Source organism: Acomys minous (genome assembly GCF_964271855.1).
Source record: "Acomys minous genome assembly, chromosome: 14".
Lineage (NCBI taxonomy): Eukaryota > Metazoa > Chordata > Mammalia > Rodentia > Muridae > Acomys > Acomys minous.
Window position 1 is genome coordinate 61,660,746 of NC_140496.1, and position 14,184 is coordinate 61,674,929.

General features: G+C 48.5%; 1 long non-coding RNA gene across 1 annotated transcript in view; it reads left to right on the forward strand.

Annotated features, from left to right (window-relative positions):
* The window catches only part of LOC311582358, a 265,833-nt gene that overhangs the window by 206,992 nt on the left and 44,657 nt on the right, over positions 1-14,184 (forward strand). The gene's annotated exons all lie outside the window — the stretch shown is intronic.

Consider the following 14,184-nt stretch of genomic DNA (forward strand, 5'->3'; position numbering starts at 1 on the left):
CCGCGCTAGCAAGCTGGCTCTTGAGATGAGTCCCACCTCTGAGTTTGATAGAGAAACCCTGCCTCAGTGGAAGAGCTATTGAGAACGATCCGGATACTGACCTTAGACCTCCGCATGCACACACTTGCATGTGCACCTACACTCACGTGTGACACATACACACACACACACACACACACACACACACACACACGGTAAAAGAAAACACAAGAGTAAAGGCTTCCTTTGGTCACAGCTTTGGAGTTTCAGCCCAGAGCTACTGGCCCTGTTGGCTAGGGAGTGGAAAGAAGGAAAAGGAAGGGACTAGTCACACAATCCCCTTTGCGAGAAGACCCTCCATTACCTGAAGACATGTGACTAGGTCCCACCTCATAAAAGTGTCCCCCCTCCTAAGAGGGCCCGTTTGGGGAGATACTAAAGTGCCAAGCCATAGCAATTCTTTGAGCACAGTGTAGGAAACTACTGCAGTCCAGGGGTCCGGGAACCCACAGAATGCTTGGCAGAAACCTTCAGGGCCAAAACTGGCTGCCTGCATTCGGCATAGCACACGGCAGCACGCTGGAGCCTCAGAGGGATGTCTTCAACGGTTGAGGGCACTTGCTGTTCTTTCAGAAGACCCAGATTTGGTTCCCAGCACCCACATGACAACTCACAACCATCCTCCAGTTCCAGAGGATTCCATGGCCTTCTCTGGCCTCCTTGAGCACCAGGTGTACAGACATGTGGTGCACACAGGAACATGCAGGCAAAATATCCATACATGTGGAAAAAAAAGTTTGTATCAAATGAAATAGAAAGTAAAGAATAAAGAATGGTGTTGAGAGTCGAAAGGCATAGGCACAGGGGTTCAGGTGCTAAACACCTCCAACGTCTACAGTTCGCTTCGAAAGAGAGTGGTCCTGGCAGTAATGTGTTCATAAAACTGAGGGACTTCACTCCTTAGACTCTCCCTAACCAGTTTTCTAAGATGCTGGGTTCTGGTCAGGAATAAACACAAGCGGTTGGACATGAGAACGGCTGTCATTGGGAGGCGTGGAAGCTGCTTTCGGAGTCTCCCATTCCAGATGATGAAAACCTGGGTCAGAGCAAGAGCAGCATCAAAGCAGGACCTACATTAGTTCGCTGCGGAAGTTCACTGGGCTCCAGAGACCCCAGACTCTTCTCTTCCTCTCTGTCTCTTCTGTCTTTGTCTTTGTCTCTGTCTCTGTCTCTGTCTCTGTCTCTCTCTCTCTCTGTGTGTGTGTGTGTGTGTGTGTGTGTGTGTGTGTGTGTGTGTGTGTCTTTCCTCCCTCTAAACAGGGTCTTCCAGGTTATACCACTTAGTCCAGGCTAGCGTAAAGCTCACACTCCTCCCACCTCAGCTCTGCATGAATTACAAGCATGACCCATCACATTCAAGCCTTCGAGCACTGTCTTTAAGTCTGTCTCATGGTTTGAAGGAGAAACATCTCCCACAGGCTCAGGTTCCCACTGGTGGTGCTGCTCAGGGCGGTTTAGGTGGTACTCAGTGGGAAGCACAGCGTTGGAGGTGGGCTTGCAGGGTACATAGCCTGAGCCTGCTTCCACTTAGCCCTCTTTCTGCTCAAAGGTGAAGATGGCAGCTCTCAGCCTCCTTTTCCTGCCACTTTGCCTCCTGCTTGCTGCCATGTCTCCGTGCCATGATGGGTTTTTATCCCTCTGGAATGATAGCCAAAATAAACTCCTATAAGTTGTCTCTGGTCATGTCGTTTTTCTGTTTGTTTTTGTTTTTGTTTGGTGTTTGTTTGTTTGTTTTCTTAATCACAGTAACAGGAATTAACAAAATGAATGCAAGCTGTCTTTAACTTCCATTTCTCAGTTGCTCGTCTTTGCACTGACTTCATTTTCTCCGGACAATGGTTCCTTCCTCTGAGTCTGTGTGTGTGTGTGTGTGTGTGTGTGTGTGTGTGTGTGTGTGTGTGTGTAAGTTTTTAATTGTCGACCTGACAAAACCCAGACTCACCTGGGATGAGAGCATCAGTGAAGGATTTCCTATAGTGTGTCAGTCTGTGGACGTGTCTGCAGAGGATTTTCTTTATTAGTCAACTGGTGCAGGAAGACTCAGTGGTGCCCACTCTGGGAGACACCATTCCCTAGGCAGAGGCTTCTGACTTACGTAACAGAAACTCAAACAAGCAGTGAAGAAGCATGCATGCATTTGTTCCTCTCTGCTTTTGACTGTGTGTGGGGTGTGACTTGCCTCGAGGTGCTGTCTTGACTTCCCTTCAGTGGTTTAGCTGTGACCTGACCACGTGAGAAGAAGAAACTCTTTTGTGGCAGCTGCAGAAATGAATCTAGGACTGTTTGCACCGAAGATGATTGTAAGTAGCTTAGCCGTGCCCAGAGCTGTTCTCCAAGAGGAAAGAGCACTGCTGTTTTCAGGTGGCCGCACCAGCACCTGAAGCACACTTTAGTGTGTTTCCCTGCCATGTGGCCAACTCTGCCAATCACTGTGGTAAAGACAAAGGAGACATTCAGATTCGTCAGGCAGAAAACAGGTGTCTTCCCTCTGTTGGAGGGAGGTCAGCCTTACCTAAACCACATGGAATGGGTTCTCCAAGGGAAAGTATTTATTTCCTGAAGTAGGAGAGCAAGCCTGACAAGAAAACAGCAAATGATTTCCCTTTGTGGGTAAGAAAACTGTACTTTGGAAGTGGGTAAAACATAAATAGATAACTGGAAAATGGATAAATTTGTTGGCCTTACATTGGAACCCAATTTCCAGGAAACACACATACCTCCTCCACTTTACCCCTGGCTACCTTGAAAGCACTGTGCATTAGCATATAGGTAGTTCCATAAGCCTGCCTCTAGCTTGCTTAGCAACCCATGACATCATCACCTGCCAGCCAACCTGCCATCTCTCTCCCTCTCTCTCTCTCTCTCTCTCTCTCTCTCTCTCTCTCTCTCTCTCTCTCTTTCTCTCTCATGATAACACTGGGAGTAGGGTGGCAGCATTCCTGGCCACTTCTCACTTAGGAGCCAAAATAGCATAGCCAAGTAACCCAGGTCCTCCCCGAGAGGAGTCTGCTCAGCTCCAGACTGCAAGTGCTGGCAAGATGGCTCTCCCAGCCCTGGACCCCTCAGCTCCCCTCTCTAGCTTGTATGTCCAATGTCTGTGTTTGCTTAACAGGCTCAGTGAAGCAAAATAGTCTTTCAATTCCAGCATGGCCCCAGACACCAAGGAGGGCCTTGATAAATGTTCATGGAGGCCCTTCCCCAGCAGGTGAAAACAAATACCCAGGGCAGAACGCAACCTGGCGTTCATCCATCCTCGAGCTCAGGAAAGTGCTGTAAGAAACTTTTCTTTGGAGGGGCCTTCCAGAAGACACCCATGGCCATGCAAAACTGTTTCTATCCCGTTAGTAACTGCTGAGTACTTGACAACTGCTTTCCAAAAAAACCCAAAAAACAAAAAGGTGTTCCAAGCCAATGGGCAGACAGCTCATTTACCTGCCAAATGAGGCTGGAAGCAGCACTTGGAAAGGGCTCAGCCTCACAGCGGCAGGGAGAAGCTCAGAGTTTCACCTGGCATCTCCTCCTGCTTCTCACCTGCCACCGCCAAAAGAAAAAAAAAGCGGTCAGAAAGGCTGCGCCCCACTGAGTCCTAAATGTCAGTCACTACAGCCCTGGGTACATCCAGAAAAAAATACTTGTACCGCTCTGTTGTCATTTAAAATGTGTGGTGGCAAACCCTAAACCCCCATCACTCCAACCAAATTTATAGGTTGAGATTCTAAACTCCAGGACTTCAGAATGTGAGGTTTTTTGTTTGTTTGTTTTTGTTTTTTTTAATCTAAGAATGAGGTAAAATGAGGCCATTAGGGTGGGCTGTCATCCAGTGTAACTAGTTTCCTCATAGGAGACGATCAGGAGACAGGTGTTGACAGAAGGAAGGCTGTGTACAGAGGAAGGGCCCATCCACAGGCTGCGAAAGAGGCTCTGGAGGGAAACTTGCTGCCGCCTTAACCTCAGAATCCCACCTCCAGGATCCTCAGGCAGGAAATGCCAGCTGCTTAAACCACACAGCTGCGGAATCTTGTCTCCCTAGGAAACAGAAAATACAAGCTATAAATTTGCAAAGCTTTTTCTCACCACCTCACTTAAATCTTACGAAGTCACTCAGGTCCTCGGAGCCTTGGCCCCTCAGGTGCTGATCCTAAATCCTTCTGATGCCAGCACCACTGTTCCACACCCCCCCACACACCCCCACCCCATTACGGCGAGCATGGCTAAGCCTGGATCCTAACCTGGAGAGAGCCTGAGCCTTACCCATGGGTTGGTAGCAGGAATGCCATTTGCATTCCTGAGCTTTCTCACTGTAACAAAATGCCTGAGGAAACCAGCTTAAAAAGCAGGAAAGGTTAGCCTCGGGAGATGGCTCAGTCAGCAAAACACTTGTCCTTCAAGCTTGAGTACCTAAGTTCAGATCCCCAGCACCCACCTAGAAATCCAGGCGTGTGTATGTAACCCCAGCACAGGGGAGGCAGGCCCAGGCAGCTCCCTGGAGCTTGGTGGTCAGCCAGTCTAGCTGAAGTGATGAGCTCCAGGACCTGTGAGAGACCTTGTTTAAGGGGGAAAAAAATGAGGTGACCAGCACTTGAGAGGGAGAGGCAAGCAATCTCTGGGAGTTCAAAGCCAGCCTGATTCACACAGTGAAGTCCAAAGCCAACAGGGTTACATGCATACATACATGCACATACATACATGTGAAGAGCAACTGAGAAAGACACCTGACATTGACCTCTGACCTCCACATGCATCCGCATACACACACACACACACACACACACACACACACACACACACACACGTATTCAGTGCCCCCAAGATCTAGTTGCAGTCCAGACTTGGGCATTGTCATTTAAGAATCTCCCATCTCAATGTTGTGTAAACATGACTCCCTAGTTACTTCTGATTGGTTAATAAAGAAGCTGAGGAGCCAATAAGCTGGGGAGAGGAAACTGAAGGTGGGATTTCCATCCCCAGTCAGGGGATCTCAGGTAGAGAGAGAGGAGGAGAAGGAGGAAGGAGGCACCATGAGGACAGAGTTACCTCAGAAGGCCAAGACAAGACTGAGATGGCAAGGAAAGGCTCCACGTGGCTGGGAGGAAGCCAGACTAGCATAACTGGGTAAAATAGATGACTCTCTGCCCACTTACAGTGCTTTAAAGCTTACTGAATAAATCTAATAGGTCTCTGTGGCATTATTTGGGAGCTAGGGCAGGTATTAGAAAAAGGCTGTGGGGCTGGGCATGGTGGTGCACACCTTTAATCCCAGCACTCAAGGAGGCAGAGGCAGGCAGATGACTGTGAGTTTGAGGGCAGCCTGGTCTACAAAGTGTGTCTAGGACAGCCAAGGCTACATAGGGAAACCCTGTCTCGGAAAAAAGAAAAAAGAAAAAAAGAAAGAAAGAAAGAAAAAGGCTACAACTAATACCCAAATTCAACACAGGGACACAGACACACGGACATGCATGGAGATGGAGTGTTTTGACTCACTGTTTCAGATTGGCTCTGTTACAGGAAGTGGGCGTGAAGAGGTTCTGAGACCAGGCAGAGTATCATGACAGGAGCCTGTGGTAAAGGACGTGCTTACATCATGGTGGCCAGCGATTAAAGGAGAGAAAGGACTGAGGGCCCAATGTTCCACTGAAGGAAATATCCCGGTGGCCCAATCTTCCTCCTCGTAGGCCCCACCCTTCAGCAGCACTGATCGGGAACCAGGTCTTCAACCCACAGTTCTCTGGGGGATATTTAAGTTCCAAGCCACAACAGCATTCAAGCGGCTCAGGGTCATTGTAAAAGGCATGATTTCTTGTTTCTCCTGCTCATGTTTCCAGATCCTGTGAGTGAAGAACCAGTGAACAGCTTTGTGGTTACCAGGCACACCTCTGGGACAAGCCCCCAAGACTGTCGGCTGCTTGTCTGCCTTCGCCCTCACTGCAGGGGCAGCAGAGGAAACATTCACCCTAGGTCACCACACAGTGGGAGGAGGGCCACCAGAGAACCAGGGTCACCTGAGGTTTGCTTTCAAAATGGACTTCTCTCTTCCTATGAATATCAATTGAAACACTGATCGCATGCTAAGAAGCCAGTCTGGCAAATTCCAGTGGTTCTGGTTTCTTTTCCTCTTCTGGGGGGGGGTGGGGGGTGGGGAGAGGACGGGTTGAAGGAGATGAGGGTCTGAAATGGGGCAGGGTGGAAGTACAAGACAGTGAGCATAAAACATTTTTATTTCTTTATTATTATTATTATTATTATTATTATTATTATTGTATGTGTGGGTGGGTATGTGCATGTGAGTACAGGTACCCACAGCATCCAGAAGAGGGCGCTGGAGCCCCTGAAGCTGGAGTTACAGGCTGATGTGAACGACCCAAAACGGGTACTGGGAACCAAACGTGGGTCCTCTGGAAGAGCAGCAAGTACTCTTAACCTCTGAGCCATCTCTCTGGCCCCTTAAAATGTTATTTTATTTAGATGCTAACAAGAAAGGAGAAATTATGCTCATGATCTTACCATCCCAAATCCTTAAAAAAGAAAAATACTCCTTTCTGTTCTTATCTAGACGTACATATACTTTTCATAGCTATATTCATGGCAAAAAAAAATGAGATTTGTTATTTCCATTTAACATCATACTAGAGCATTTTTCCAAGTCACCACATATCTTCATGACTATATATATTTTAATGGTGGCATTACTGTGACCCAGAGCAAGGCAAGCAAGCACTGCATCACAGCATTCTCCGTCCCTAAGTCACTTAGGTTCTGCCCGGTTCTTCACTTCAAATGAAAGCCTCCTCTGCAGACCGCAGAAGAGCAGCAGATTTCTGAGGTAACTGGAAGTTAGTGAAATTGAACAGAGGTTCCATGTACAGACAGCTGACCTAGGACTTACCCTCGACTGTGGAAATGGATGGGGGGATCGGCCTCATAGGCTATGTAAGGGGGTGCCCTGGAAGCCACAGAGCGAGGCCAGCCACATCATCCAATCCCCCAGTTCCTTGGGAACCCCTGCCAGTCACCCAGCTGGTGCCAAGGTAAAGGGGGGGTCACTTGTGGTGAATGGCAAAGGGTCCCACTTTAGCTCCTGCAAGAATAACATTTCCGGGGGGTGGGAGGACTCTACCTCCTCCAAATCTTGCCACTCTCTTGAGCCTTGAACCTCCAAAGCATGGATTCACAGGATTCTCTTGGGACCTCACGTTCCACCCAGGGGCCAGGCAGAAGTGATGCGCATCTTGCCGATTGCAACCTTGGCTGATCCAAAGCTGGCTCTTGCTGCTCTCAGGTAACTCCTGCCTAACTGACAGGCAGTTCTAGCCCCACGGTAGCCTAGCACCTCGCCTCATGCTGACAGTGCCAACTGGGACTCCTGGCCCAGGAGCCTCCTTCCTGGCTCATCTGGGAAAAGCACCCTGGTAACTGCTGACAGCTTTGGGAGGTGACAACAAGCAGGAAGGCAGAGGACTGTTGCTTTTAAGGTCAGATCTATTTGGAGAGAATTCAAAAGGCAAGCATACTAATGCAGCCGCCGTAGCCAAGTTAATTTACTGCCTCCGGCTTGCAGCTGCCCTGCCCCTTAGGATGAGCCTAATTTTGAGGTCTGGTGGTGGGAAAGAAGGTGGTGCAACATCTCCCATCATCCGTGGTTAATATCAAGGTCACTCTGTGCTTGCTTTCATTAGTAACAGAAGCAGCCAGCAGAATTTATTGTTCAGTATTATGCTAGACAGTATCTGTGTTCTACACAAGATCCTGAGTAATCCTCATAGCAACTCTGTGAAAGAAAGAAAGGACTGTTGCTAGCCCTGCTCAATAGATGAGAAAGCCCAAGGGCAGAAAAGCCACGTAACAAACTGATATCAGCCTGTCAAGTAGTGCTACTAGCTAAGATTCAGGTTCTGCTTGGATCCTGGCACACAGGCCTATAATCCTCGAGAGGCCGAGGCAAAGAAGGATCATAAGTTCAAGACCTGCCTCGAATATACAATGAGTTTAAGGGCAGGCTGGGCAACCTAGTGAGAGGCCATTTCAAAACTAAAAGGAGGGACTGGCAAGATGACTTAGCTGAGCCAGATGACATGAGTTCACTCCCTGGGACCTGTAAATGTTGCTTTTATTTCCTCAGATGAGGAGATGAGATGAGATCTGTACCCAAGCCTTTCTAGCTCTTTCTGAACTCTCGCTGGCTTCACCCGGCCTGTTCTGGCCCAGACTCCTCTCCAAGCTGGCTGATTCAAACTGTCTTTCTTGGCTTCTGACTGAATTGCTTTGGCTGGCCTCAAACTAGATCTGGCAATGTTTTAATATTCTGGCTCCTTCTCATTCTCTGGCTTCCTCTGTCTTCTCTGCAACATGTCACTGTACAACTGTCCCAGTAAAAAAACTCTCGGTTAGAAAAAAATCTCTTCTCTCTTTCCTGTTCTCATGAGAATCAGTCATATCCTATCTTGGACTCATTCTACCAAATCTTTCTCTGATTTGTCACTTTGGCTGCCCCTCAGTTAGGGGTCACTTTCAAACATGGCTGCTTCCTTTCATAAGCTTACCTTGATCATTTGGGATTAAAGGTATATACTAAGGGCATGTCTGTATTCTAGCCAGGTCATACAGTGATCCGGAATGTGTCTGTATTCCAGCAAATCCTATAGACCTGGGAGGTCTTTGGATGTGATCCTTTGCCAGAGCAGCCATGTTACAGATTAAAATTCCTCAACAGTGACCCATATGGCAGAAGGATAGAACCAACTCCTCAAAGTTCTTATGTCCACACGAATGCCATGGCACATGCATACACACACGCGCACACACACAAGACACACACACACACACACACACACACATGCATCCTCAGATTCAGGCAGGCTCATTAGTACGCACAAGCCCTCTGTCAGGGGCACACTTTCTGCCAGCCTTGCCACAACCATGGTGAAATAATAATAATGGCTGAGCCCTTGGAGAATGCCAGACACTTTACTAAGAGGTTTGCTTGCATTCCTCTAGCTCCTGAATGAGGAAGCTGGGAATTAAGGAGGTTATGTAAGACCTGTGGCTAGTCAGCCCACAGAGTCATTTCCTCCCTGGTCAGCTCCTCCTTCTCACAGCCTAATAGACCCCACTTTTAGCTGCACATGTGGTCTTCTAGAATTAAAGCTGCATTCCCAAACTCTAGGGGAGCAGGATGTGCTCATGTGACTGATTATAAAACAATGGGTGTAAGCAACAATAGCTTTCTGGCACCGCCAGACCTCTTTTCTCCTCCCAGACTGTGGGACACAGCCATGACAGTAGAGTTAGCTGGGGCCCAGAGCAGCGAGAGCTATGAACAGCAGAGCCGCCATGACAGTAGAACGGGGGCCCAGGGAACAGCAGAGCCACAGGGCAGCAAGAGCCTGGCTCTCTAGGGGCTCCATCAGGTTGAAGTGAGATACTGCCTCTAGATTTTTCCATTTAAAAAGAAACAAGTGTCTACCTTGCTAAAGCCATTGTTGAGTTTAGGTGTGTGAGATGATTTTTTTTTTTAGGCCAGCCCAGTTCTTGTTAGCATAGGAGAGGAGCCAAAGGCCAAACTCAACCAAGCTCTGCAACTTACTGGAATAAAAAACTCCTAGTCAAGAGAATAGAATCATTGTCCTGAGTGGAGACCTCACACCCCTATTGGGCCTGGGTTGTTCCCTTAGCCAAGGGCTCAGGCTGAAGAAGGCAGGCTCGCCTTAAGACATGCCAAAAGATGAGCAAAGGAAAGGGTATCTCGATGAGTTGTTCAGAAAAGCATGTCTTCTCCTTTCCATCTGTGTTGTAACCGTATTTTCCTCAACCCTTTGCCCCCAGCATCCTTGGCTTCCTTACTCTGCCTCTAAAGCCTCCCTCCTGCACAGGTGGCTGCTGATGGCCATGTCTCCAACCTCCGTGCCGGCCTATGCGGCATGCTTGTTCCTCTTCTCACCTCCATTCATAAATTACTTTATTCATGAAACTGGGAACCACAAAGGGAGACCCTGCTTTCTCCTGGATCAATGATATTTCTACTACAAAACTATGCCCGGCTTGGTGACTTGCCTGCTGATGACCAAAGCTTCCATTCCTTTCTTTTGGTCAGCCTGTTGATATTCATCAGGGCCAAGCTCTGTGGCGGGGTCTATATTAGTTACTCCATGCGCTACTGTGACAAAATACCTGATGAGAAGCAACTTAAGGGAGGAAGGAAGGAAGAGTTTGTTTGGGCTCGTGGTCCATCATGGCATGGAAGGCATGGGAGCAGAGCCAGAAGACAGCCGGTCACAAGAAGCAGCGATGGAAGAGCACTGGTAGTCAGCTCACTTTCTCCTTTTTGTCCAGTCCAAGAGTTAGGACGGATCTTCCACATCAATTAACCTAACATAGAAAATGCCTCATGGATATGCCCAGAGGTCTATCTTCAAGGTGAGTGCAGGTCATGCCAAGTTGTCATTGGACATAAACTAAGGTTAGAATATAAATGTGACTGGATTAATACTCTAGAAGAGCCAGCAGTCCGTCTTGGAAAATGGATGCTAAGCACATAAATAAAGGCTTGAATCTCACTCAGAAGGGGGAAATAAAATACACGTCTGAAGTAGATGGAGGGAGGGATCTGGGTGAGATGGGGTAGGGAGGGTAATAGGGTGGACGGTGGGGTGGGGAAAGAGAATGGAAACCAGTGGTGGGGGCACATCACTGGGACCAGGGAGACTCCTGGGACTCTAGCTGAGACTCTTAGCAGCAGCGGGATATGAAGCCTGAAGTCACCACCTCCTGTACCCAGGTGGGACTTGCAGTAGAGGGACAGGGACAGCAACCCACTCAAAACTTTCAGCCCAGAATTTGTCCTGCCTACAAGAAATGTAGGAATAAAGACGGAGCAGAGATTGAGCGAATGGCAAACCAATGACTGGTCAACTTGAGACCCACCCCACACGACAGAGCCAACTCCTGACACTGTTGTTAACTCAGCTATGCTCGCAGACAGGAGGCTAGCAAAATTGTCTTCTGAGAGGCTCCATCCAGCAGCTCATGGAAATAGATGCAGAGACCCACAGCCAAACAATAAGGAGTCTTGTAGAAGAAGGGGAGGAAGTATTGAGAGAACCAGAGGAGCCAAGGACACCACAAGAAGACCTACAGAGTAAACTAACCTGAGCCCACGGTGGCTCACAGAGACTGGACCACCAACCAAAGAGTATGAATGGGCTGAACCTAGACCCACTGTACATATATTGTAGCTGTACAGCTTAGTTATTATGTGGGTCTCCTAACAATGGCAATAGGGGCCGTCTCTGATTCTGTTGCCTGCCTTTGGATCCCCCTCCCCTAGCTGGGCTGCCTTGTCTGGCCTCAGCGGGAGAGGATACACTTAGTCTTGCTATGGCTTGATGTGCCAGGGTGAACTGGTACCCATGTGGGGCTTCCCCTTCTCTGAGGAGAAGGAGAAAGGGTAGGAGAGGGGTGGGAGGGTGGGACTGGGAGGAGAGGATGGAGGGGGCTTTGATCAGGCTGTAAAGTGATTAATTAATGGGAATTAGACGGTATATAGATGGATAGATAGATAGTTAGATGGCAGTGCGCTAAGTCTTGTGACGGGGACATGAGCCCACTGCCATGGGAGCATGCAAAGAAGCGTGACTTGCTAGTTGGGACATTTAAGTCAAAGAGATGTCAGGGATCTCGGTGAGTGCCATGCTGTGGGGAGCAAGTGTGACACGCCTGGTTCTCGGCACTCACCACCTTGCTACCTCAGCCCCTGGGTGCTGGAATAGCAAGTGTACAACGCCACCAACACATTTAGACCATTGTTCTCCAAGCTTCCATCTGGTCCAGAAATGCAACACAATTTTTTTTTGACCTAGCATTTTTAGATGCTGATCTCTCATCACCGGAGACCCCTAGGGCCATGTCTTTGGCAATCTAGAACTTTCTATGAAGTCGATGCAGTACTAGGAAGAAAAATGTGTGTGGGACACCCAAGGCAAACCTCCTGACAGGAATAAAAAGGAAGTGGGAACCCGAGAGGCCCCCACAGTGGGCTAGATACTGTTCAGCCTTGGCGTAGAAGTCACAAGTTCTGTCTGGAATGCCTCTGCGCTTGGAAATGGTGTTTCCAATGTGACCTTTCTACCTGCTTTTCCAACAGTGCAGCGGCTGTCACTGTTAATAAAAGCCAGACATGGCTGTCCCTGACTACAGCCAATTAGAATTACCTTGAGAGGGCACCGAGGGTAACTCGGCTGCTAATGAGGGCAGCTGACATTTCAGTGTTGGCCTACTAGCTTGGTCATGAAGGAATGGAAAAGCCTTATCCCACTGAATGGTCTCTTTCCCCTACCCAGCACCTCCAATACCTTTACTGTCCCATGAGGGCCCGCTTTGACCCCGGCAATGTGATTGACAGGGCCAAGGGGGCCTCCGGGCTGGGTAAGTGATGCCAAGCAGCTCCGCCCTTATCAGCAAATACTCCTCACAGTTAATCTTCATCTTCAACATGACTAGATTTGGAATGCCCTAGGAAACACAGCTCCAGGTGTGTTTGTGAGAGGATGTGCCCAGGTTGACCTGAGAAGGGAAAGCCCGCCCCCCCCCCCCCCCCCCCGTGGACATGAGCAGCACCTGCACCATCGCACAGGCTGAAAGCCTGGATGGAACAAAGCGGGGAAGCGGGGGTGGGTGGTGGGTGGGGGTGAAGGACTGAGCACCAGCACTCATCACTCCGTCTTCTGACCATGGATGCCGTGTGGCCGGCTGACCCCCATCCCCACTGCCATGCCTTCCCGCCACAACAGACTGTACCCCCCTAAACTGTGACGTGAGATAAATCTTCTCTTCCTTATGCTGCTTCTGTGGGGTGTTTTGTCACAGCACTGAAGAAGTGACTAATCCGCTCATTAAGTAACAGCTAATACAAGCAGAGGTGAATGAATGAAGCTAATGACGCTTAAGCTGATGGACTTGAGGCTTGGGTGTAGCTCAGGAGGGAAGCATTCGCCTCCCATGAGCAAGTTTGAGGCACAGCACTGAGAACAAACAATTGGGAGGGGGCATCTACCATTCATATGGTCACGTGATGTGTAAAGCTTACAGAAGCTTCCCAGTTGGTTTTACAATTTTGTTTTGTTTTGTTTTGTTTTGTTTTGTTTTCCAAGACAGGGTTTCTCTGTGAAGCCTTGGCTGTCCTGGTCTCCATAGACCAGGCTGGCCTCGAACTCACAACAATCCACCTGCCTCTGCCTCCCAAGTGCTGGGATTAAAGGCGTGCGCCACCACACCCGGCCCCAGTTGGTTTTACTATCCTCAGTCAAAACTGCTGTCTCTTTTCATTCAACCTTACCCACTGTCATACTGGCTGGTCCTGAAGAGGCCACACCGTTGTGGGGGGTCTCGTTCAGGGGAAATTAAGTCACAGATAAATTAGGCTTTGGGGTTCTGTGGACCATGGTTAGGTGGTCTGCAGTCACTTTTGAGTGTCTTAAGCCTCCACCAGCTGGCCCAGTGTGGAAATGGCTTCAAGAATAACACTGCCTATGGTGGCAGCCTATTTTAGCATTGCCCATATTGCAGTGCACAACCAAGGCCCAGCTAAGAAAGGCCAGTGCCCCAAGGAACGCAACACCAGATGCGTGGGTAGCACAGCAGAAACAAGCCTTGAACAAAACAGCCTGGAATCTGTCCTGTCACCCAAAGCGTGAAGCATAAACACAGAACTAAGTTGTTCTCATCAGCACCACCATGGGTGCTAGGACTGTGCTGAGTGATCCAGCGAGACAATTATATGCTACTCATTTGTTCCCTTTTTTTTTTTTTTTTTTTTTTTTTTTTTTTTTTTTTTGCTAGGAGTGATGCCCGTTAGGATTTATGAGAATTCCTGTTTGTAGGCTACAAACTGCTGCAGTCCTGGGAACAGCGAGTGTACCCGGCCATGAAATCATGTGTGTTATGCATCCCATCCATCAATATAAATATCGTTTTTATTATGCTGGAGGAAAGATTAATTATCTTTCCTTTCTCTCTACAAAAACCATCACGTAATCATTGAGTATGAAGAAGTGCTGAGTGTTCAGCCAAAAAATAATGTAGAGAAAATATGACAGTGGTGTACTAAGGCAGTTAATTAATACAAAATTCTATTATTTTTATTTTGTGATGTTT